We start from the raw sequence: 24,609 nt of genomic DNA, 5'->3' as shown, positions 1-24,609 counted from the left end.
GTAGATAAATAGGGACCGCTTACCAGCGGGAAGGTAAACGGCGTTTCCGTGTGCTGTGCTGGCTCGCCAGATGCAGCTTGTCACGCTGGCCACGTGACCCGGAAGTGTCTCTGGACAGCGCTGGCCCCCGGCCTCTTAAGCGAGATGGGCGCGCAACCCCAGAGTCGGACACGACTGGCCCGTACGGGCAGGGGTACCTTTACCTTTACAGCTGGAGAAGGAGAAACTGGAGAAGGCTAATGCCATCCCAGGCCTTCTTTGTAGAAGGAGCCCCATGGGACTAAGTACAGTGGTACCTCGGGTTAAGTACTTAATTTGTTCCGGAGTCCGTTCTGAAACTGAAACTGTTCTTAACCTGAAGCACCACTTTAGCTAATGGGGCCTCCCGCTGCCACCGCGCTGCTGGAGCACGATTTCTGTTCTCATCCTGAAGCAAAGTTCTTAACCTGAAGCACTATTTCTGGGTTAGCAGAGTCTGTAACCTGAAGCGTCTGTAACCTGAAGCCTATGTAACCTGAAGCGTATGTAACCTGAGGTACCACTATATCAAGAAGGAATTCTGTTATAAGGCCTTTGGCTGCAAAGGAGAAGGAATCTGCTGGTCACATCACAGGCTCACAGAATTGCAGACCTAGAAGGGAGCCAAACCTCTGCAATACATGGGATCAAATCAGTTGAGCTTCTCTGTTTTATATGCCTGGACACTGTTAATTTGGCTGTACTTGGCTCCAACTGTACTTGGCTCCAGCCCCACCAGAAAGGCAGAGGTGGCAAGGAACTGTACATTTAAAACATTGTGATGTCATCTCAACACCTAACAGGCTCTTTCATGATGGGAGTTTTGGACTACTGGCTTTTGCATTTTTCTTGCCACTTTGCATCAGGCCTACTCCCTTCAGTGAAAAAGCACAACATATGATAAAGGTACCCCTGCCCGTACGGGCCAGTCGTGTCCGACTCTGGGGTTGCGCGCTCATCTTGCTCAAGAGGCCTGGAGCCAGCGCCATCCGAAGACACTTCTGGGTCACGTGGCCAGCATGACGAAGCTGCTCTGGTGAGCCAGCACCAGCGCCACACACGGAAACGCCATTTACCTTCCCGCTAGAAAGCGGTCCCTATTTATCTACTTGCACTTAAGAGTGCTTTTGAACTGCTAGGTTGACAGGAGCTGGGACCGAACAACGGGAGCTCACCCCGTCGCGGGGATTCGAACTGCTGACCATACGATCGGCAAGTCCTAGGCGCTGAGGTTTTACCCACAGCGCCACCCGCGTCCCTTTTACAACATATGATAGGCTGGTTAAATTGCATTGAGGAACTAATTCCACCCTTACAACCTGAAAGGCAGGGACGCAGGTTGCTTGTGAAAGAGACAAGCAACATGCGTACCAGGTAAGCTAAGAGAGAGCTTTCAAAGCCCATATCAGTCTCCTCACAGTGCAACATGCACGTGCAATTGTCATTTTATGGCCACCTAATAGACACAAAGGGCCTTGTTCACACATGACTTTTAGTCACGCTTTTGGTGAGGCCAAACCTCAAATTAACCACGAGTTGCCCCACAGATGATCTAACAAGCCATGGTTTGTTTCTGCAAAGCTCCGTTTGCTTTTCAGAAGCTCTTGCTTTGTGCTTTTATAGCTTAGGGAGCTTCCGGACAGGCCAAAAAAACCATGGTCAAGGAAGGATGCCAGGTTCACACACCCAATACCTAACTAGGCTCAAAGCAAACCATGGTTCATAAACCAGTGCTGCTTTTCTTTGAGGCTGAATTAAGGCATAAGAATCCAGAAATAATTCTGGTTTTTTGTTTTGAGAAAGATCAAGGCATGTAAGGAAATCAAAACCATGGCTCTTTTGCATTATGCACTGTTCAGCCCTGAGAGAGGAGCTGGGTGTGAGGGGGTGTCTTTTGCAAAAAAACAACAACCAGTTTTCAAATAATCCAGAGTTGTGAATGTTAGGCTTGAACATTCCAGCTTTAAACTAGGAAACTTTTTTGAAATGAAATATAAGCTTAAGAGAAATGTGGGAGCCTCTTAGATTGTAAGAACCCCCTTTAGCAACGCACATTACTCCCCAATGCCTGTTTGGCTTTTCCAGAATAAAAATAATTATTCAGAATTGTTGGGAGTCAAGCATCAACTAGGGGGTTTAGAGGAATGGAGTGTTTTATTATTATTCTATGATTATCTGGTGAGCAAGGCTTCATCAACACCCTTCGTAATATTCCCATGTTGAGGAACACCTGCTTTTAAAAAGCTGCGTGGTCAGGCCCATTGCAATCATGCAGTGGAAGAAAAAGGAACTACGGATGCACATCAGCATGTTGAAACAGCACAGAAAACCTTTAGAAGCGCCTCCACAGGCAACAGAAGAGGCCCTGAAGCACAGGAAATGACATCAGGGTTCCTAGGAAGGTGCCAGCTTCCATTTCCCTCATCATTTCCCCAGCCACACCCTGAGCAGAGAGAACTGGAAGAAGATTTTCACAGACATTTCACGTTCTGGAGCACCACAGGGCAAACTTAGCTGGGCAAACATAGCAGGGAACCACTCTTGCTTGCCTCCTTGCCTTCCTGAAAAATCTTGCACAATATTGCTAGGCATATCAGAGAATTCAAATGAAAGCAAAAACACGAGTGGAAACTGCCAGTGTTCAGTTATTCATCCCATGTCCAGAACGGAAATCAATTAAATTAATACTGTACAAGCGGTATTCATGGTTGTGGATCTTTTCAGCCTGCAAATGATAAATAACTGATTACATTCCCCCTCACCCCATTTTCATGGTATTTCCTTTGCAATGAAACAAACAAAGTGGAATAACATAACAACATCAAAATGCATGTAATGACTTTAGCGAGTTATGTAACTCTGCCGCAGCAGACAGCGAGACCAACAATGCAATATTTGGTGGAAGATGAAAAGCAGCAGAAAAGAAACAGTGTTGCATGCAACCAATAGAGTGTGGAATAAAAAAAAATCCACTGCCTTCTTAACATCCCTAGCTATTGCTAAGGGAGATAAGAAACCCATGCCACTCCAGCTCTAACCAGTGTGCAGAAAACTGAATTCTGCACGCAGCAATTGGTGCCTTCATAAAGTACCCAGCATATGCTACGAGCTTTGCAAAAACAGAATGAACAGATCTCTGACTGCAGGCACAAAGGAGTATAAAGCTAAAAGAAAGCAACGAAGCGCATTAGAAGTGCAATAATTAACCTCCGAGTAGGGAAAAGATCAAAGAAACCACACAGAACATGAAGAAGAAAAAGGAAGTTTTTAATCATTTCTCAAAAGTGAGACAAAGATGCCAAAGAACATCACAAGAAGGATGCTTATTCCCACAGCCACTTTCTCATGAGCTGGGGAGCTGCAGGGAGCACGCTTTCCCTCGCAGTGACCCAGGAACCGATGATCATGCAAAGAGGACGTCTGCACCCGACAAGCTGCTCAGAGTGGGCTACGGAAGTAATTATGGCTGCCAACCTGGCATTCAATTTAGACTGCGCAAATCTCACTGAAGCCAATGCCCACCTTCATCCTGACAGATCCCTTCTCCCCCAACTGCCCAACAGTAATACAGAAGCAAAATGCTTATGAGGAGAGACTGTCCAGCAAACCTGCAACAGATGTATATTTGGCTTTCATTACAGGGAATCTGCCTATACACTTACCCAGAGTTCTGAGATGCAGGAAAGCCAGTGACTCAGAGCTAAATTTAAAACATGCCTCCTTCTTTGTTCAGCTTGTCAGCATCAGGAAATGAATGGGTAGAAGCTTATTAGAGGCTCCAAGAGAGACATTTGTCTGCATTGTGCTCAGATTATGCTTTTAGCCTACAATTCTGCATCTCTCTGTGGCAGTAAAAGCAAGGAGAATGCATACGCTTCTTGTTTTTAAGTGGTGCCAGTAACTCCTCTCTTTTGCTTCAGAGACTGCTACAGAAGACACCCACAGCAGCAGGGTGACAACAGAGAAGAGACAAAAGGACAGGTCACATAATTGGGATATTTGCATGCAAAAGGTGGCTCTGTTACTATACTCCTCATCCTTAATTGGCATGAAATTGCCCCTTAAAGAAACCTGCTAAAGACAAGGACATGGGACTAAGTGACAGAGCATCTACAATTCTATGATTCTGTGACTCCTTTCCACTGGTCTTTGGCACACACATCTCAAGATTACATTGCAAGAGCCAGGACAGGAGCAGTGCCAACCATGGCACCAAACAGGACAAAATAATATCTTCCAACCATAGCTGGAAGAGGGGACATTCTAGCTGAAATCACAGGTGGGATTAAAGCCCCCAAGCTTGTTGGTTCTCCCCACCAAAGCACCAAATTGGAAAACATCTAAGTGAAGAGTCACACACAGTCAACACATCTCAATAAGGGTTTGAAGAAGGAAAATGACCTGATGGCAGAAAGCCTCATTAAGCTGCTAAGCAGAAAGCAAATGACTATAATCATCTTGAGCAAGAGAACCATGGGCAGTAGCTATGCCTTTGGATGAGTCAGGACAGTTGCCACAGGAGGGCAACTATGCAACAAAGGAGGGAGTTGGGAAATGCATTAACAGACTCTTTCTGTAACAGGCTATGTAGAAGGCAGATTTTGTACTCTTGTTTTGAGTGTTTACCTTTCTAAAGGCAGACAAGAGGCTACCTGCCTGAGCAGGTACCCACTACTTGCTTGCAGAAGTAAGTGTGTGTGTGTGTGTGTGTGTGTGTGTGTGTGTGTCTCTTCAAAGTAAGATCTCCCAAGCAAAGAAAAACAAGGTAGAAAAATAAACAGTTGACTCTTCCAGAGTGAGCTGGCATAGGAATGACCTTTGGAGCACTACAGTATAGATTTGCAGGCCGTTTCCTTCCATTCTTATATCCAGTCACAACAGTGAAACCATATCAGAAATCATATCTCCCTTATCTTTGTAGGACAAAAGATGTCTGCATCTCATGCAGGAAGAGGTTTATATTGCAAAAGTTGACCAAATGCAGTTCCCACATAACATGTTTGAAAGGGGGCGCTTCCTGCTTTTCAATACATCCAGTTATTTTATTTTTTTAAAACTTAAGAGTGAAATTGACAAGTTTAGACAGTTCCATCAATCAAGTGAATGATCAGGGAGAAGGAAAGCAGCTGGGACTAGGAAATCAGAAACAGTAAAACAAAAGCCCAGTTCTCATAAACATAATATGAGGAGGTGGAAAACCTCTGTCTGGTCTGGGTTGCTTCACTCTGGAGCAAATATATATACTGCATGAGAGCTATTAGGGTGCTAAATCTATCCTTCTCCTGACATGCTACTTTTTGACATCTAGAAATTCCCCTCTCCCAAAATATGGGAGCCAGCCTTCACCCTCAGTCTAAGCTGGCAGGGTACAAAGAAGATCACCACCTCATTGGTTGGTCTCTGAGAAGCAGGTGAAAAAAATGAACAGGTTTTTTATCCCTGTGGCCAGGCTTCCACACCCCACCTGTGGCACATGGGTAAAGCCAGTAGTTCAGGGCTTGAGCCCAGGTCCGACCCTTGGCACCTTCAGGTTAGAAAAGGATCAGGCGGCAGTAGATGTGAAAAGATCTCTGCCCAAAACTCTGGAGAGAAGCTGCCACTCAGAGCAGACAACACTGGACTCAATGGACAAATGGTATAAACAAGTTCTTATTTCCTTAACCATTATTGCAGCATCAACTTGAGTAATGAGAAGCTGACTTCTTTGGAAGCAGAGGCTAACACAGCATGTATGCATCAGTTTCTGAATATATGATGGGCAGGATTCCTGCGTCCCAGAGGGGTTGGACTAGATGACCCTCGGTATCCCTTCCAGCTCTACAATTCTATGACTCTACATGCATGCATTGAACTTTCTCATTGGATTTCCCACCACCACCAAGTATTCAGAGTAGCCTATTCTAAGAGGAAACGGCCTGAAACATTTCCAGTTCCTTTTCCTGAAATTGTTTATAAAATGATCCACTAGCCCCTTTTAAAGCTACTGTTTGTTTTGAACCTGGTTTTCTTCTCCTAGGTATCTCCCAGAAGGAAAGCAGTGAATTCGAAGAAGTGTCTCAGCATGGTTAAGAGACTCAGCCTCCAGAAGAGAGCACTAAACATAAATTATCAGTCTGAATAGTGAGGATTGCTGCTGCACTGCTGGATTTTATTCCAGATTTTTTTCCAAGAAAAAGAACAGAAGATTTCACTCTCTACTCATCATTTTGTCTCTGCTTGGGATCTGGATGTAAGTTCCAGTTTTTAATCCTCCCATCCTCTGGCAACTCAGGAACAAAATCAGGGTGCCTGATTGCCAGATGCTGAGGACACAGACAGAACAGGAGGATATGCCTTGCTTGCCAGCTTTCCAAAGTCATCTCTGGTTGACCACAGCTGGGAAAAGCATGCAGAACTACAGTCTATCCAAGATGGCTCTTCTGGGATGTTTTGGCCAGTCAGCTTCTAATGCAAAGTCCTTATGACCCACCTTATCAATTCAGGGATCACTTTGTTGGGGGTTAAACTTCCCATTTATACATACCCTCTTCCAAAAATATAAAAAAGGGAAAATACATCAGAGCAGAGAACACCTGCTGATAACTAGCTGGCCAAAATTACCTGGAAGCTTGCAGAATGGCTTGGAAACAGCTAATGTTTAACATGGCTCCTTGAGTTACCTCAGTCTAGAAGCTCCAAATGTTCTTCAGTTTTTTTTAAAAAAAAGTTAAAATCCATGCTGCTCAGAATCCTCTGCAGATATGGCGGCACAATGTAAATGGCTACTTACTTTATGGGGAAAGGGTTTTTTGGTTTTTTGCAATAACGCAAATCTGGGTGTGCCTCAGACTCTAGCAGAGGCCAAAATAACTATTATGTTCTCAGAAGACCAATGTCTGGCAACCTTTATTTATAGATCTACATCTTCTGTTATTTAGGGAAAGTGACCTCACTTCTTTGAGGTTTTTAAATATACAATAACATCTGCAGGATAATCAACTGGGAGGAAAATCCATTCGCCCTCTGTATTTGTTGGCTAAAGGAAGGTGGGCAGTGCAGGAGTTCAGAGAATGAGCATGGTGGGTTGTTGTTTTTTCTTGGGATCCTGTACTTGCTTTCCAAACACATACCACTCCTCCAGAAGAGAAACAAAAAGAAAAATCTGCATTTAATTTTATTTAAAACCAGGGCAAACAACGTTCCCATACAGGAGGCTTGCAAATAGTAACTCATCTGGTCTCCTGTGGACATCAGAGTGAGCCTAAACGAAACAGCTTCTATAAATTGTTTGATTCTTTTCTCACTCTTTTTGCCCTCCCTTCCAAGCTACTGATATGCCAAGCTAATTCACATACTCAGACAGCAGAAAAGAGCACAGCTTCCTCATACTTGTTTAAAGCCCCTGCCACACGTACCAAATTTTATATACTGCATCTCTGGGATGATGCTATTTCCTCTACCAAGCTCCAAACAGAAAGAGATTGAAAGGAAATTTACTTTCATCCACAATCCAATAGTACATAGTTCTGTGCATACAATACCTGGGTGCATTAACCACCTGGCGTAATTAAGGAAAGAACTTGCATGCAAACAAGTCAGACAAGCAAGCAGGTTCAATTTAGGGTTTGTGCTTAACTGAATACATGGCTTAGGAGTTCAGTATTCTGCCCACCGTGCAACATATTGAAGCTACATGTCACAAATTAACCAAATCTGACAGGTGCACCTGCATAGTCACATTTTCCATGTGTTGACAGGAGAAATCTGTACATAAGGTTTCTCTCAGAGGCAGCAGTCATAAATGCAAATGGAATCATCCTTGTTTACTCAAGAGTCTGATGTTTCTCCGTCCTGGAGAAATGAAACACAGGGACACCCAACAGCTGATGCTAAATGGACAGGAGAAGGGAAAACTACATCCGCTTAAGAAAAGCAATCCTGACATGTGGAAAGCTTAAAATGTCACTCCTACATTGCCGTGAGAAATCACCACCCCTTTTTATTGTTATTTTAAAATGTATTTCTTGCTCGATCCCAAAAGGCTTAGCACAATTCATGTGCACAATATATGAATTAATTTTGAAAACCTATCCCCCCACTGCTCCTGAGTTTCTTCAATACTGGATTGTTAATCTGTGGTTCTGTTTTATTTTGCATTTTGATTTACTGCCATTTCTAAAATTATGACCTGCAGTTCTGCTCTTACATACTTCTTTATAACCAGTATACTAATGTTAAGTGCTATACCAGGGGCTCCCAAACTGTGGTCTGTGAGTTTCACTCAGGCAGTCCACCACATGTCTGCATTAAAAATTCATACTGATTTTTAATTGTATTTTGAATGATAGAACAGTAGGGTTGGAAGCAACCCAAATAGCCATCTACTCTAACCCCCTGCAACGCAGAAATTGCAGGTAATGAATGCAGGAGTTGTAATCCAGTGGTGAATGCTCAGCTTGTAAGGCAAGATGCTGCCCCACCCCCTTACCTGTTGGTGGGGTCGTTCAGCCCCACCCAATTCACAAGCAGCAGGACCTCACTGGTCAAGTATGTCCCGTGGAACATGCCAAACTTGCCCACATGGCAGTAGTGCTGCTGGAAGAGGGCAGGAGGAAGGGAAGGCTGGGGGCAAAGGGCAGAAAAGGCTTTACCACGCAGGGTGCCAAAGTCCCCAGAACAAGACATTTCTCTCCCGACCTCACCACCCCCCAAAACAAATCTTTTATTTCTTCTATTGTGTTTTATTGCATTACCATCTGAATTCTGTGGAATCATTTGGCATCTAGCAAAACATGCTGCAACTGGCAGAACAGGGAGAAAAGTGGTCCACCATGACCATCAGCAATCTTCAAGTGGTAAAGGTCGAGGATTCAACCCAGGAAGGGCAGAGAATGGGAAGAGCCCATGCCTGAAACCCTGGAAAGCCACTGCCAGTAGACAAGCCAATGGTCTGAACATGGTACACAGCAGCTTCTTCTGCTCCAATGACCTCACTATCCACACATAAGAAAGGGAAGAAGGCTATCAGGAAGCCAGGTCACCAGACAGCAATGCTCATGACCGAGACACAGCAAGTGACACATGGGATTTAATCCATTTAAAGCAATTCCTGGTTATGCAAATGTGCCTTGCACAGGGAAAGTGCCTGGAGGACTGCGCCCAGCAGCTATGAGTAAGCTTTTCAAAAAGCCCATAAAAGCAACTGGCCCACCAGAATTCTCACTGGCTACATTTTTAAAAAGTATTCAGCAGCAGCACCTGAACGGTGTGCAAACCTTCAACAAGACAGGAACCCACAGCAAGTTGTTTCAGAGTTCTCCATTCCTGGACATTTTTCGTCTTAAGCATGTTAGGTGGAATGATTCCTGTTCTGACAGCTGAATTACTCCTGTGAAGCACATTCAAATGAAGCCTGACTCCACAGAGACAAGTAAGCACTAGGCCTGGGCGATGTATTGATACATCTTCCAGGATCAGATTGAGGGCCAGATCGTGATAGCGTTTGACCCAGATATTGCAGGTATCTCGCTTGCCAGTCAGCTGGCGCCTTGACTTGCTTCTCCAGCCAAGCAGGCAGGCTGCCTCCTTCCTCCTGCTCTGGCAGGTGCAGCAGTGGCTCTGCCCGGTGCCTCGTGGGGCCAGTGCCCCTTCTTCCTCCCTCCACATGCTGGCAGCAGTAGGGGTGGTAGCAGTTTCACCCTGGTGCCTCGCAGGATGAGGACCAGTGCTTCTTCCTTTTCAACATCATCATGATGCTTAGCTGGTGATACATCACAACGTTGAGAACCTAGTATCGCCCATCCCTAGTTAGAATGTAAGAGTAGCCCTGCTGAATCAGACCAAAGGCCCTCTACTGCAGCACCCTGTTCTCACAGTGGCCAAGCAGAGGTCCTTGAGGGGAGCCTGAAAGCAGGACCAGAGTGCAAGAGCAGCCCTCTCCCCTCTTGTGGTTTCCAGAAACTGGTATTGGGAATCATGTTACCTCGAACCACGGAGACAGAGCACAGCCATCGTGGCCCAGTAGCCACTGATTTAGCTTTCACTTCTCAAGGATGTGAAGGCTAAAGGTAAAGTGAAACAAGACTTCCTGCATAAAATACTCATTCGCAGGCTCAGTGGATAGGGGCCTCTACATCTTTTTAAGTCTGCCGTCTCCAATGTTCCTGGCGTTCTGCAGCATTCCGAGTTACTAATTCAGAGCCTCATGTCTTCCAGATTAATCATTTGCGAACATTATTGCAGAGATGGTGTAGAAAGAATGCAAGCTAGCATATGCTGCTGGGTAGCGTGTGTTGCGGGTTCTTGACACATGTATATCACAAAGCAGCTGTCCGCAACATTTGCTGAGGGGAGGGGAAAGAAGATAACTTCTGGGACCATTTGCTCGAAAGGGACGGGTGGGAAGAGAACTCCTCATGTAGAGTTAAGCCAGGGAGCTAGCTCACCCTGTGGAGCTGAGGATTTATGAAACATATGGGCAGACAACTGCTGCGCATACTGAGCATCATCCCGCTAAGGATTTCAGAGCTGGGCAAAAGTTACATTTGAACAGGTGCCCCTCACCCTTCCAAGACCCACTGAGCAAAGCAGTTCTCAGAAGATTCATTTATTACATCTGTTCACTCTGCATCAGTGTTAGATACTCTGGTATATAATCTAATTGCCAAATAGTACAGTTGCGACAATGGAATGCGCAGGTGCTTTTCTGCAGTGGGGTATTATTATTATTATTGCTCATCTCACTTCTATGCCACTTTATATTTTGAAGAACAAATCTCAAAGTGGTTTGCAACACATTTAAACATCAAATAAAACAATCCAGTACAGTGGTACCTTGGGTTACAGACGCTTCAGGTTACAGACTCCGCTAACCCAGAAATAGTAGCTCGGGTTAAAAACTTTGCTTTAGGATGAGAACAGAAATCATGCTCCGGCGGCGCGGCAGCAGCGGGAGGCCCCATTAGCTAAAGTGGTACCTCAGGTTAAGAACAGTTTCAGGTTAAGAACAGAGCTCCGGAACGAATTAAGTACGTAACCAGAGGTACCACTGTATAAAACAAACTCAAGCTCCAAGGAAAATATTTCAGATTCTTCTCTAAGTGGCATTTGGCTTTCCCAGTCGCCATCCTGGCATCCAGAGAGCTCTACCTTGGCACAACTGGACCGCACCAGTTGCAAAACGGGTATTTTCTAACACTGCCCTGCAGATCCCACTGAAATGAACATACCTGTACATTGGAAAGAAAGCAGAAAACTGCAAGCTGCAACATTGTGAGAATTGCTTATTTTCCTTTAAGAACTGGTGCTTGGGGTTGCTTGCCCACCTTTCTCTCCCCATCCCTTTCCCCTTTTGTGCCATGTCTTTTGGCAGTGGTCAATAACATGCACCCTTAAGATGCCCTCCTTGACATTCGAAGGGTCGCCTCCCCTCTGTGAAATTAGGCTTGGAAGAAGCATTATATCATACTCAACAAAACTGGCCATGAGGTGCGTGAAGCGCTCACGGTAGCTTTGTAAATGCGTCCATCTGCCCAAAGGGACTCTTCTACGAAAAAAGGCTGTCTTATTTTAATTTGCTGCATTGAAGCTGCTGTATGAACAGTTATGGCAGATGAGCAGGGTTAAAAAATGCTCCAAATAAATAAATAAGAGGCTTTGGTGCCAATTAATTGGCTGAATTTGCACTACAGCCTCTCAGTGACATTATAGCCTCACAACAACCCTTTGAAGCTGGTCAGGCCAAATTACTGCCTTTCCCCAAAGCATGTGAGCTTTAAAGTTTGGGGCAGCAGTGGTGGTGGTAGGATTTGAACCAACATTCCTGTTAGCGCTACAGTATAGTCATTCTTGTGTGGCCTGAAGTTCCTGATTCTTTATACAGCTGTTTGCAATGTGAACACTCACACAAACACACATGTGCAAACGCAGACACAGAGCTTCTGGAAGCTGCCACAGTAGAGACAGATCCTTTCAGAGGCGACAGGAAGGGAGGTTGAAAGAAATGTAGCATAACCCCCTTTCATATGACAACCTCGGCTCCTGTAAAGGAAATTAAATGCTCAGTTGAATCAACAGCCAAAATGCAGCAAAATGAAAACTCTGCACTTCCTGCACCTTGGCTTACAGCTACATTCACAATTCCAGAGAGAGGGAGGGAGGGAGAAGGAGAAGCTGGGGGGGGGGACTGGGAGGTTCTACAGTTCTGCAACTCTAGCGCCCAACTTACCCCAGGTGCAAATGAGGTCACATCCACACCAAACATTTAAAACACATGGCTTTCCCCAAAGAATCCTGGGACCTGTAATTTGTTGGAAACTGTGGCTCTGTGGGGGTAAACTCAAGTTCCCAGCCATATGCTCTAAAATATATGGTGTGGGTCTGAGCAGAGAACACAAAATTTTTGCAAGGGGGTATTTCATGTTGAAGTCAGGTGGTTGTGTCCTCCAAAGTGAAGTCAGTGGCCCTTTTAAAGCTCATTGACAGATAACTGACTAATGGGACAATTTGACTCTTCTTTATAATTACAAGTTTTCCATAGGCTCTCTTAAAAACACCAAGAAGACAGGAAAATGTTTTCAGCCTTAGCTGCATTTTACAGTATCCTCTGATATTCCACATCTGATTTTTGTCAATAAGGAATGAGGAACTGCATAGGACCACTATTTTTTGCCACAAGGACCATCTCTCCCAATATTAACCGTCCCAGACTCTGTTCATCATCTGAGGGCCTTCTTCATGTGCCTCCATGTGAGCTCCAGAGAGTGGCAGCATGAGAACGGGCCTTCTCTGTGGTGGCTCCCCATCTGTGGAATGCTCTCCCCAGAGAAGTTCGCCTGGCATCTTTATTATATATATTTTACATGCCAGGCAAAAACATTTCTCTTCAGCCATGCCTTGGGCTTATTAATATTCTACAGCCTTTCAAATATGTCTGTGGGAAGTGGGGGTTATTGTTTTGCTGTTTTGCTTTTAATTATTTACTTGCTTTTATTCTCTGCTTTATTCTGTCAACCACCATGAGATCTTACGACAAAGGGTGGTATATAAATCTAATAAATAAATAAAAACTACCTGAGATGGTATATTTCAAATGCTATGTCCGGCTCCCACGCAGCCTGCCTGCCCTCCAACCCATACCTCAGTTACGAATCACTGGTTAGCTGAACTTTAAAGAAGTATCCCACTTTAAACAGCCATGGCTTTTCCCCACCCAAAGAATCCTGGGAGTTGTAGTTTATTAAGTGTGCAGAGAGTTGTTAGGAGACTCTTATTCCCCTCACAAAGCTACAATTCCTTGAGTTCCCTGGGAAAAAGGATTGATCATTAAAATTATCTGAAAACTGTAGCTCTGCCAGAGGAATAGGGGCCTCCTAGTAACTCTCAGCACCCTCAATGAACTACAGCTCCCAGAATTCTTTGTGATACTGCTTTAACGGTATAGTGCAGACGGGGCTATAGAACTGCTGTAGGAATCTTACAAGCATCCTTGGAATTATGCACATCGTTCGCTATGCACAATCATTCCTAAACCAACGCTTCAATGCAGTAATGGCTCCTCTATCTGTTAATAGCAAAGCAGTATCGGGCGGAATCCTGTCAGCGTTCATTTGCAAGTTTAATTTATACATGAGAATGGAGAACAAGATTTCAGCCTCCAGACTTAATCTAAAAGCTTTCTTACAAGTAGCAGCATCCCTGGCTCCCTTCTAAAAGATCCATCTGAGATCCAAAAGTCCCATGCTGTACCAACTAAGCCTCTCCACTGAGTGAATGGAGTAATCCCCTGAGCACAGAGAGGAAACCAGTTATGTCTTGACATACAGAGAGCTATAGAAGCCCCAAGATCAGGGATAGAGGAATCTTTGACCCTCCAGATGTTACTGGACTCCAACACCCAACTGCCTCAGACAGTCTGTCCAATGGACTCAAGGATTACTGGAACTGTAATCCCAACATCTGAAGAGCCACAGGTTCCACATCCTTGCCCACGATTATAGGCTTGAGTTTCTGTGATGTTGTTTTCCTTGAGGCAAAGTCTCTGTACTGAAACTTTTAAGTTTCTCTGCACTGAATTCTCTGCAGCCCTAATATCTATGGTGACCTTTGCTTTTATACTGACAATTCTCTCCGTGTGTTATTTCAAATCTGATTCTTGCCTCCAAAATGTTAAAAACCTGTGACATCTGTTGCACTTAATAGCCTTTATCTGCAGAAAAGAGGAAGAAAAGCCCACACAAAAAAAACAGGAAGCTGAGTTTGGGTTGCACATCCACATTCCACTGGGATTATGCAAGATATAACAGCAACTTGCTCTTGTAATTCAGTGGTGTTTGCTTGGGGATATATAAATAATACTCTGGGGTGGGGAAGAGTAAAGAATGAAAGTTCTAAAACACAGGTAGCAAATTTCCCAGAGGACTTTTCAACCTGCTGTAAAGAATGCTTAATTTCATATTTCAATGTTTTGATATACAACCCCATCAGCTCAGTACCCGAAACGAACTAGTTTTTAACCTCACCACAAGCTCAGCATCTAACCTTAAGCGTATAATGTCTCTGAAACTGTGCCAGTTTTGGCATTTGACAGGAAAGCCAGAGATGCTTTCAATGCCTTCTTAAAACTGGGGGACGGGGTGGAGAGACAGAGACGCCAGTCTGAGAAATTGTCTAGCGCACAGATCTGTCTTTGCTAATAGAACAGTCATCTTGGAGCTAGGGTGTGGCTGCACATTCTCTCCAATAAAAAAGCACTACTACCGTTCTCAAAAGATAATAATGAATCAATGATGCTTCTGAGCTGCTAAGTGAAAATCAGAAGGGTCACCACCACATGGATGCCCAGGAGTGCTTCCCTTTGCAGCAGTAAAGGCTCAACAAAGCAAGTATCTATTGGAGTCACTGCCCCAGGGAGCCTTGAGCAGCCAGACCCATTGCAAGCCAATTCATCTTAATGAATCAGCCCATTCAGAGAAGACTTTATCTGGCAGAAGTGCAGTTATCTCCAAATGAGGGGCCCCATGGCAGGAGCAGAAACCCCCAGTTTGAGGAAGAAGTTGAGACAAAGCATGCTGGGGTGAGGGCTTCTCAATTATTATTTTTTTAAAGAGTGCTTTAGTTTAATAAGAGCCACATGTGCTTTGAGAGGAAAGGGATGCAAGGAGGATTCCTGGGATGCGCATCTTCATTGCAGCCAGGCTTCAGCCTGGAGGCTAAATCTTCCTTTCCTCTCCTCCTGCTGTGTCAGTTCAGTGGGAGGTTATTTGTCAGAGTGAATATACACCCCCTCCTCCAATTACTGGTGGCGAAGGCAAGGCTGGCTTTGGGGGGGGCATCCTTTGGTTATGCCACAAACTGTCCCCCAGCAACCCCCCAAAAAGGTTGATGAGGTGTGTGGGGCCTTCCAGCAAGGAATGTGGATATCGGGGCAAAGGTGTGATAGTAAAATAGGACCCTGTGAAGGAATGGATGGGGGGAAAGGAGGGGGAAAGAGCAACAAAGAAATTCAAGTTGAGGTTCATGCAAAAGAAGAAGTTTTCCTCCCCCACTAATAGCATTAGGACTTGTGGACATCCCATGAAGATGAATGTTGGAGGATTCAGGACAGGTGAAAGGAAGTCCTTCTCCATGCAGCTCGTGGCAGAACTGTGGAACTCCCTCCCACAGGAAGCAGCGAGGGCCACCAACTTGGGTGGCTTTAAAGGGGGGTTTAAATAAATTCATGGAGGAGAAGGCTATTAATGGCTACTTGCTTAGTGGCTTTGTTCTCTTTTTTTAATATAATATTTATTGAAAATTTTTTAGAATTACAAAAGAAAACAAAGCAGAAAAAGAAAAAGAAAAAACAAGAAACAATACATCAAACAATACAAGTTCAAAAAACAAAAATACACCACAAACACTCAAAAACAAATCCATCATTCTCAAATCCTCAACTGTCATTACCTTCTTTCTTTGACCTCCTCCTCCTCCTCCCTTTTTTTGTATCCTGGTTATTAATTGTCACAGCAAATCCTTTCCATATTTCATGACATTCTGTCATTACATTACCTTAATCTATTTTAATCTTATCTTACTATAAAAAACCTTAAAGCTTAAAACTTAAGTCTTATTTTTACCAACTTCTCATAACCATAATATTCTTACATAATTCTTTAAACATTTTTGCTAAAGCCAAGTAATTTCGTTCCAACATTTTTCTAACATTCATCAATTTTATAAGACAATCCTAGTAATAAAATAAAAATAAAAACAATCCAATCTTCATCCAACGTCCCTTCCTTCTGGTCCCGGGTTTTGTCAGTCCTTTTTATCCCATCAATCTAGCGCATTAACCTGGCAATCTTGTATCCGAGGCCCTTAAGTCTCTTCCATGTCCCTTCCACGGCTCTTCTTCATATTTATAGCTGTATTTTCCTTTGTCTCCTGCTCCTTTCACTCGTGGGAACTCCAACTTAACAATGTTTTTGACCCTTCTCGACAAATCAGCCCCTTTTTCATAGTCCACACTAAACTCCATATGGTATTTAAGAACATGCTTCAAAGTCCCTCCAAAATTAAGAGCCCCCACAACCCCAAACATCTCACGGCCCATTGCCAGACTTGAAAAGTCCAAACATCCCTGCATAGGGGGGGTCTATCCAACCCCCCATTTCCAAACCAGACCCAACTTTATCTTTCCAAATCTGGCTTTTTCCAAGTTCATTTGTCAAATCCAAAAGCTCATGATCCTGCTGGGCCACAGCTCCCTCCATCTCTGGCGCCCCAGATTCAGCAACATCCTCTTCCCTCATCTGTTCTGTCAGGGCATACTCCTGATTTAATTCCTGGGTGGGCTCCATATAATTTCCCACTGCCTGTTCAAAATTCCTGATCGCATCAGTCATCAAGTCCGTCTTCTCATGTAGTTGTTCCAGTAGGCCATTTGTTTTACAGAGAGCACACAACAGAGCTTCTGAATAAATTGTCCTGCAAGGTCAGAGTCTATTCCCACGATTGTAATCAGTAACAGCTGCAAGCTGGTTACAGTTTCACAGTCTCCCTCTAGGGGGAAAACTTCTATTTGTTCTTTCTTTTAAAGACAAGTCTGACAACAAAGTTTCCTTTTTCAGATATTTTGTCAATATTTGTTCCTTTAAAATGCGAAGGGGAACAATGGAATCACTATGTTTCTCTTCTTTTAGCTATTTGTCAAAGACGTTTGTCTCTGGTCAATGAGCTTCAAAAAACGTCAGTCCTGACACCCCGCTCCAGGATCAAGATGGTGGAAAGTTACTTTATTTTGCACTCACTTCTGCAGGTTTAAACAGTCCGAAAAAAATCCCCCCTCCTCTTCTGCTTCCGAAGGGGGTTCAACAATTTTAAATGATGAAAGTTAACCTTTTACAAGCGATTTTCTGAGCTCTAGTTTGCCATGTCTTTGCTTTAATCTATCTACAAAGAAACGGAAGGCTGACTTCCTGTTTAGACCTTCCCGTTTTAGTGCCAGATTAAAGTAAACTTTTAAGTCCAATTTTCCTTTTTGCTCGCAAGTCCTTATTTAAAGTCCAATTGTCCGAGATTTAAGTACTCACGGGTGATTATTTTAGAAGCCAAATTGTCCCAGGAAAAAGGCAGCGCTCTCCGGCAACGGCTGTGCGGCTTCACTCCACGGAAGAAGCAGTTGACTCTCAGCACCGCGCCACTTCCCCCTCTTCGCTCCGGAGCACATTAGTGGGTTCCTTTGCAGGTTGGGGGGGCGCTAAAGGTGCCTGCCGAGTCCCACGGTCACAGGCTTCATCCGCCTGTGATTTTTGAAAGGGTCCCCGCTTCGCCGTAGTGGTAAAGACCCGTTTTGCATGGAGCTAGTCCCTCCAGATCAGAGGGAGTCCACCTTTGCCGATGGCGCCACCCCGGAAGTCGACTAGTGGCTTTGTTCTCCCTCCACTGTTGTTTGAACTGCTGTTGCGCGGAGATCCTCCATGTTTGCTTTCCATAGGGATCTGGCTGGCCACTATGAGAACAGGACACTGGACTAGTTTGGATGGATCCAGCAAGATATTTATGTTCTAATGGATTTGCTATACACACACACACAAAAAAAGGCAATAGATTTAAGATTTGACGTTACAAAAAACTGTTATAGTCGCAAGTATTAACACAAAAGGTTTGATGCATCCCTACCAGAAGAGGGGAGGCATGATGTTAAAAGAGAGGTGGCAGCAGTTTCATGTCCACACTCTTGCAGGGGCAGAGGCAGCACTTTTGGAGTTGCAGGGGAGGCAAGGAAGGAGGGGGGCAAGAAGGTAGACAGAGGGTATTTCAGGTTTATGGTACAGCAACCACTAAGTCATATTGCACCACAAGTACCAGAGTTGTTTGTGTTATCTGCATGCCACCTTTTCCCCTGACTGGAAGGCAAGAAGGTTTACACCAATTAATTAATTAATTAAAACTTATTAGTTAAAAAAAACTAATCTATTAAAATCCTGATAATAAAAACAGCACGGCATTGTTAAAAGCCCTTTCCTTTTTTTAAAAAAAATGCAGTCAGTTCCCAAGAGCCTGACAGAATGAAACAGGCTTTACCTGTCAGCAGAAGGACAACTAGGAGTGAGCCAGTCTAGCTTCTCTAGAAAGGGAGTTGCGAAGTCTGGGAGCAGCCACCAAGAAGGCCCTCTGTCACATCCTTACCAAGTGGGTCTCTGAGGGTGGTGGGACTGAGAGATGGTTCTTCCCTGAAGATCCCAGAGCCTGGGCAGGTTTGTATGGGAAAATATGGTCCTTCAGACAGCCTGCACCTACGTTATATATGGCTTTATAGGTATTAACCAGCAGTTAGAATTGCACTTGGAAACAGGCTGGGAGCCGGTGGATCTGCTGTAACAAGGGAGTCGTATAAGCTCCCAGTCACCAATTTGGCAGCAGCTGCTTGAGCCGGCTGGAGTTTCTAAGCTCTTTTCCAAAGGCAGCCCCATGCAGAGTCCATTACAGTAATCCAAACCGGATGCAAGGAAGGCGTGTGCCACTGTGTCAAGAGTTTTTGCAAACGCTGCCAAGTTCTTTTGTCAGTGACTTGCTCCCAATAATCCAAACAGCCTTTTAAAAAGAAGATGACCAGCAAACCAAACTTGGGAATCCAGATGAAATGTCTCAATCAGCATTGGTCACATCTGTTGTGACCAACACATTCAAGGCATTGTTACACCACTTTAAGTTACAAGACTTCCTCCAAGTCTCTCGGGAACTGTAGCGTGTTAATGGTGCTAAGCATAGGTAGCTGCATAAGGGGTCTCCTAACAACTCTTGGCGCCCCTCAACATACTACAGTTCTCAGGATTCTTTCGGGAGCAGCCATGACTGTTAGTGGAATAAATGGTGTTTCTGTGTGCTCTGGCACTTGTCATGGTGTCCTGTTGCACCAGAAGCAGTTTAGTCCTGCTGGCCACATGACCCAGAAATCTGTCTGCGGACAAACACCAGCTTCTTCAGCCTGAAGCGATATGAGTGCCACAACCCCATAGTTGCCTTTGACTGGACTTAACTGTCCAGTGGTCCTTTACCTTTTACCTAAAGTGAAATATGAGTTTTTTTAAAGGTATGCTGTGGATGAGACCATTATCACAAAGAACTCAGGCATGATGCTGAAATTAGTTCCTTAATACCACAGAAATTCAAAACACAACACAATTAGAAAACTTGTTTGTTTGTTTCTAAAGTGAAGTCTTATATGTCCCTGAGCCCCAAAGCAAGTTTCTGTGTGCCTCCATGGCCTGCCCCCTTTGAAATCCACAACATTTCCCCCCCACACAACCCAGTTCACAACAGTCATAAATGTGTGCTAACCTCAGATAACAACAGCAACGAACTTGGGGTGACACCAACAAATTAGAAACTTCAGCATAGTAAGGCTACACCTGTTTTCACACCACATTTGAGGCACATTATTTCCCCAACAGAATCCTGTGAACTGTAGGTGGTTTTTCTTTTAAGGTAAAGGGACCCCTGACCGTTAGGTCCAGTCGTGACCGACTCTGGGGTTGCGCTCATCTCACTTTATTGGCCGAGGGAGCCGGCGTACAGCTTCCAGGTCATGTGGCCAGCATGACTAAGCTGCTTCTGGCGAACCAGAGCAACGCATGGAAACGCCGTTTACCTTCCCACCGGAGCGCTACCTATTTATCTACTTGCACTTTGACATGCTTTCGAACTGCTAGGTTGGCAGGAGCAGGGACCGAGCAACGGGAGCTCACCCCGTCGCGGGGATTCGAACCGCCGACCTTCCGATCGGCAAGTCCTAGGCTCTGTGGTTTCACCCACAGCGCCACCTGCGTATCGGCAAGCACTGGGCTCTGTGATTTAACCCACAGCGCCACCCGCGTCCCTGGTTTTTCTTTTAAAGGCTGCTGCAAAATGCAGTTCCACAATGGCTAAATTGTGGTTCCCAGGATCGGGGGGAGGGGAAGTTTGCATCAAATATGCTTTAAGTCTACGGTGTGTACATGGCCAAAGCATGGAACAAGGCGTGTTGAAAATACCTGATGTCCACTTGAGGATTACAGCAGCACGTGTTTTGATGCCAAGGCACACACGAGGGCAGGGCTTTCCCGTCAGAAATGATAGGTTAGTCAAGTCAACAGAAAGTACATCCATTTCTCTGGGGGACATACCTGCCTATTCGCAAGTGGGGGCCTTTGATCAAGTGTGGCGCACGAAGGGAAAAGGGAAGCGAAGGGGAGATCCCAAGAATCCAAGCAGGCATTTGCAACTCAAAGGGTGCTCTGGCTGAAGCTGAAGAAGGGAAGAGGAAGGTGAGGAGGCTCCTGACAGACACTCTGCCTCTCTCTGCACAGCCTGGAAATGGAGCAGCTGCGAAGTGCATTGCAATACTCTTCCCCATTCAGCACTTCCCCCAGGAAATATGGAGCCACTTGCAAGTTGAGATGGGGGAAGAAGCAGAAGAAAGGCGAGTTTTGGAATGTGTCTCTCACACACAAAGATTGGTGAACATAGGAAAAGTCAATGAGTCATGCAGCTCAGTCCAGTTAGTCACTGGGACATGCAAAAGGTCTGCAATTCACTCAAAAAGGTCTGCAGCTCACACCCACCCCCTTGAATGGCAGCAGGCGGAAAGCCACATGCAGCCAGGCAGTTTAGCGTGCCCACGTGCAAACTGTTGCCAGCTGCTTTTATGTCCGTTGAACAGAGGGCCCCAAAATTAATCTTACAGCCAGCATTTGCCCTGTGCACTACATTTCTCAGTGGTAGAACCAAGCAGGTTGGAAAGGCAGAGGCACCACCTGCCTATGGCTGGAAGCAGGGCAGCTTGTAACTTTCCACTCACCTGAGAATCAGCAGCAAGCGAATCAGAAGCAAGAGTCCAGTGTGCTAAGCTATGTGATGCTACAAGAGGCTCTCACTCCCTCTCTGTCTAGTGTAGCCTCCACTGGGCTGCTGTAAGAGTGAGATGAGTAGCCCCCCATGCAGGTCTTGCAAAGGGTGGGGCCAAGGAGCCAGCTGCAGAAGAAAGGGGAAGGGCAAGAGCAGGCGCGCTCACATCTGCACCAGTTCTTTAAAGCACATTCTTCCACCTCCCCCAAAGAACCTGCAATGCAAAGAGCTCTGTCTGGTAGCCTGTCACGGCTAGTGGAAATGTGTGCTGTGGGAGTGCCCATAAAGAACAGCAGATAACCTGGGGGGAAATGAGGGGCGGGGGCGAGTGAGCTCCTCTCCCAACACACTTCATGCTGCTTCACATGCACTTAGTACTGAACATGCAACCCACATGGAAGTGGTCAGGAGCAATGAGCATCCACACTAGTTTTCCATTGCATAGATGGGAACTAGGAAACAACGCCCCCCCCCCTTTTCTCAAGCACGTGCGACAAGTTTGGTAGTCTGAAAGGCCCTTTTGGAAAGGGACGTACAGACACTCCCGGCATGTTCCCAGAGCCCTTGCAAACGGCAGTCTTGCAGAGGAAACGCGTTAGGACACAGGAAGCGCTGACTCGGTCTACGGGCCCATCTGGTCAAAGTATCCAGAGGTAGACTGCCCCTGAACATGGAAGCCCCGCGCAGCCACCGCAAATAATTGCCGGCGACTGACCAACCACCCGCTTCCGGCACTAATTTCTCTTACACCCACGCGCCCTTTCAAAGCCATCGAGCTTAGAGTCCCCGTTGCATATTGCAGCAGTCCTGGTCAGTCCGTCTCTCTCTCTCTCTCTCTCACTGAGGAGCATTTTTCCCTTCTGGGGAAAGCATGACCGCCGCCGCCGCCGCCCCAACCAACCCAAGGATCAAGAGTGCTTTGGCGGCATTACCTTGGAGAATTTCTCTTTGGAGCAAGCGCGCTTGGCGCCCCAAGCCCTCTGCCCTGCAGCAGCCCCCTGGAAGAGTCCGGAGAGCACCCCACCCCTGCCTACAGCAGGCCTCGCTCTTGCTGCCCAGCCCGGCCTCCTGGCCAATGGCCCGAAGGAAGCAGGGCGGGCGAAGCCCCCACAAACGGAGGCAGGCGCCACTAATAAAGGCACGTGCGCTTCGCTTGCGGGAGGTGGGGCGGAAAGGCTCCCCAAGTTCTGCCAGAAGCGGCCGGCGGGAAAGTTGCAGCGCCAAAGGAGCCCCCGAGCGCGACCCCACCCCCGGCCTCGCTCGCTCGCGGGGACACTCACAGTTGTGCGTTACGCTCTCCGACTGCCTCTTTCGCTCGCGCTCTGCTCTCCGACTGGCACCGCGGGCGCTTCCCAGCTCCCTAGACACCTCCCCAGCCCAGGAGCATCGCTCGGCCCTCCCGCTCCCCCACCCGCTCTTCGAGCGCCGAGGTCCGCCCCTCAGCCGAGGAAGGATTGGGCCGAGCGCCCGCACATCAAGGCCGATCCGGGAGGTGATTCGGTGGCAAGGAATGTCTGTTACTCTCCAGAGGCGGGGATTGGAGGGAGGCTTGCCCGCCCAGGTAGAATTAGTGGTTGCTCAACTCTTAGCGGTGACTCCGAAGCTGAGGGAGCCGAGCCCGGATGAGTTAGTTTCACGGACTGACCCCTTGGGAATCATCAGGCGCTGCAAACAATATATGCTAAATGCAATTGCATGTTAAAATGAGGCAAGATTTTAAAATTAAACACACTTTAAGTATTTCTGTCACAAGGAAGTTTTCCCTGTATGTCTCCTGTATCTATGTTCTCATGCATATGGAGATGATTTGAGTGTGCATATTTGCCGTTTGCAGCTGTTTATAGCATGTGTGGCATGTGAAACAAACATGGGATATGTGTGCATGAGATGCACATGACTGCTAAACTGGAATTTTTATTTAATCCCACTGCACATGGGATGTCAGCACTATGGGCTTTTCTGGGGTAGTACAGGGCCTTTTACAGTCTGGCCTGAAAGAACAGAACCAACAGCAGTTCGCTGTGACTTGTTTGCAAAGCATTTTGAGGACAAAGTCATTTGCATCCCCCTGGAACTTGACCCTGCTGTTACAGCAGATGAATCTCAAGGGCGTCCAGAGCACAGGACTAGTTATGTTGGATGAGTTTCCTTTAGTAAGGCTCAAGGATGTGGACAAGGTGCTCGGATCAGTCAGGGCGACCACTTGTACCCTGGAAACTACATTCCATAACCTCTCCCACACTGCCATTTCAATATTATAACATAACACCAAACAAAACAAAAGGTTGGTACCAAAGCAGGGTAGAATCATGACGTCTTGAACTGAGGCAATTCTATTACAGCAGGCAGGTTTCATGTGGCATAGACCTGCCCATACACATAGGGTTCAGAAACTAAACCGGAAGCAAAAAATGCTTTGGTATGACATTGGACCAGCAGAGCTGGGACACCCATGAGGTAAGGTGAAGCAGCCACCTCAGGCAGTTCCCCCACAGGTGCCCTGCCTGCCACACCACAGAGTGGAACAGCATTGTTTGCTGGTCTCCCCTGCCTTGCAGAACTATCAGTAGTTTGTGGGTTAAAGCTTTAGGTTTATGCAATTAGATTAGATGAGTGGGGAGTGCCTGGTGCTGCCTGGGGAATCTGTAGAAACCAAAAAATATTGCGATTTTCAAATGGCCAGTGCAATTTGTGAGTTTGGGCCCATCATGCTGAAAGCATGAAGTCATGCCAAGGTCTCATTTTGGTTCACCATTTTGAACCAAATGGCACCTGGCACCCTAATGTCTTTTTTTGGGAACCCCCATAACAAGTTTTGTGATTATACCTTGGGAGGCAGCCAAACCTATGCCACAAAATGGGCAAAGTCACACCAAAGTGATGTTTTGGTACACCATCTTGATTCAAAATGGTGCCTGGCACCCAAATGGCAAACAAAGACCGCTACCACCACCTCAGGGAGCCTCATGGCAAATTTGGTGACAATATCTGAAGAGGCGTCCAAACCCATAAGGAACAGAGGGACAGGCAGACAGACAGACAATCCATTTTCCAAAATACAGAATAGATTAAAGCACACTCTCACTCCTGGCACAACAGGTGGACTATGTGTGTGCTTTTTGCAGTTTGGAAAGTGTTGGAGAACTGCACTGGGAACTGGGGGATGAATGAATAATGGAAAGATGTTTAAACACCACACAAGAAAATCAGGATGAGCATAGGATGAATACTCACTGTCATAAAACT

The 24,609-nt window shown here is 45.9% G+C and overlaps 1 protein-coding gene across 3 annotated transcripts in view; it reads right to left on the bottom strand.

Annotated features, from left to right (window-relative positions):
- The window catches only part of PLS3 (plastin 3), a 73,666-nt gene extending 50,886 nt beyond the window's left edge, over window positions 1–22,780 (bottom strand). The window contains exon 1 of one of the 3 annotated variants that reach the window (XM_081180464.1): window positions 22,644–22,780. The gene's annotated coding sequence lies outside the window, so the exon portion shown is untranslated. Of the gene's footprint in view, window positions 1–21,316; window positions 21,337–22,643 lie in introns of those variants that run through there. The other 2 variants (XM_081180465.1, XM_081180467.1) reach the window with 2 other exon arrangements.
- Between the last annotated feature and the right edge of the window lie 1,829 nt (window positions 22,781–24,609).

This window comes from Podarcis bocagei (genome assembly GCF_964188305.1).
Source record: "Podarcis bocagei genome assembly, chromosome: Z".
Lineage (NCBI taxonomy): Eukaryota > Metazoa > Chordata > Lepidosauria > Squamata > Lacertidae > Podarcis > Podarcis bocagei.
The sequence above is the reverse complement of the archived record's forward strand: the minus strand, read 5'-3'. Positions and strand labels throughout refer to the sequence as shown.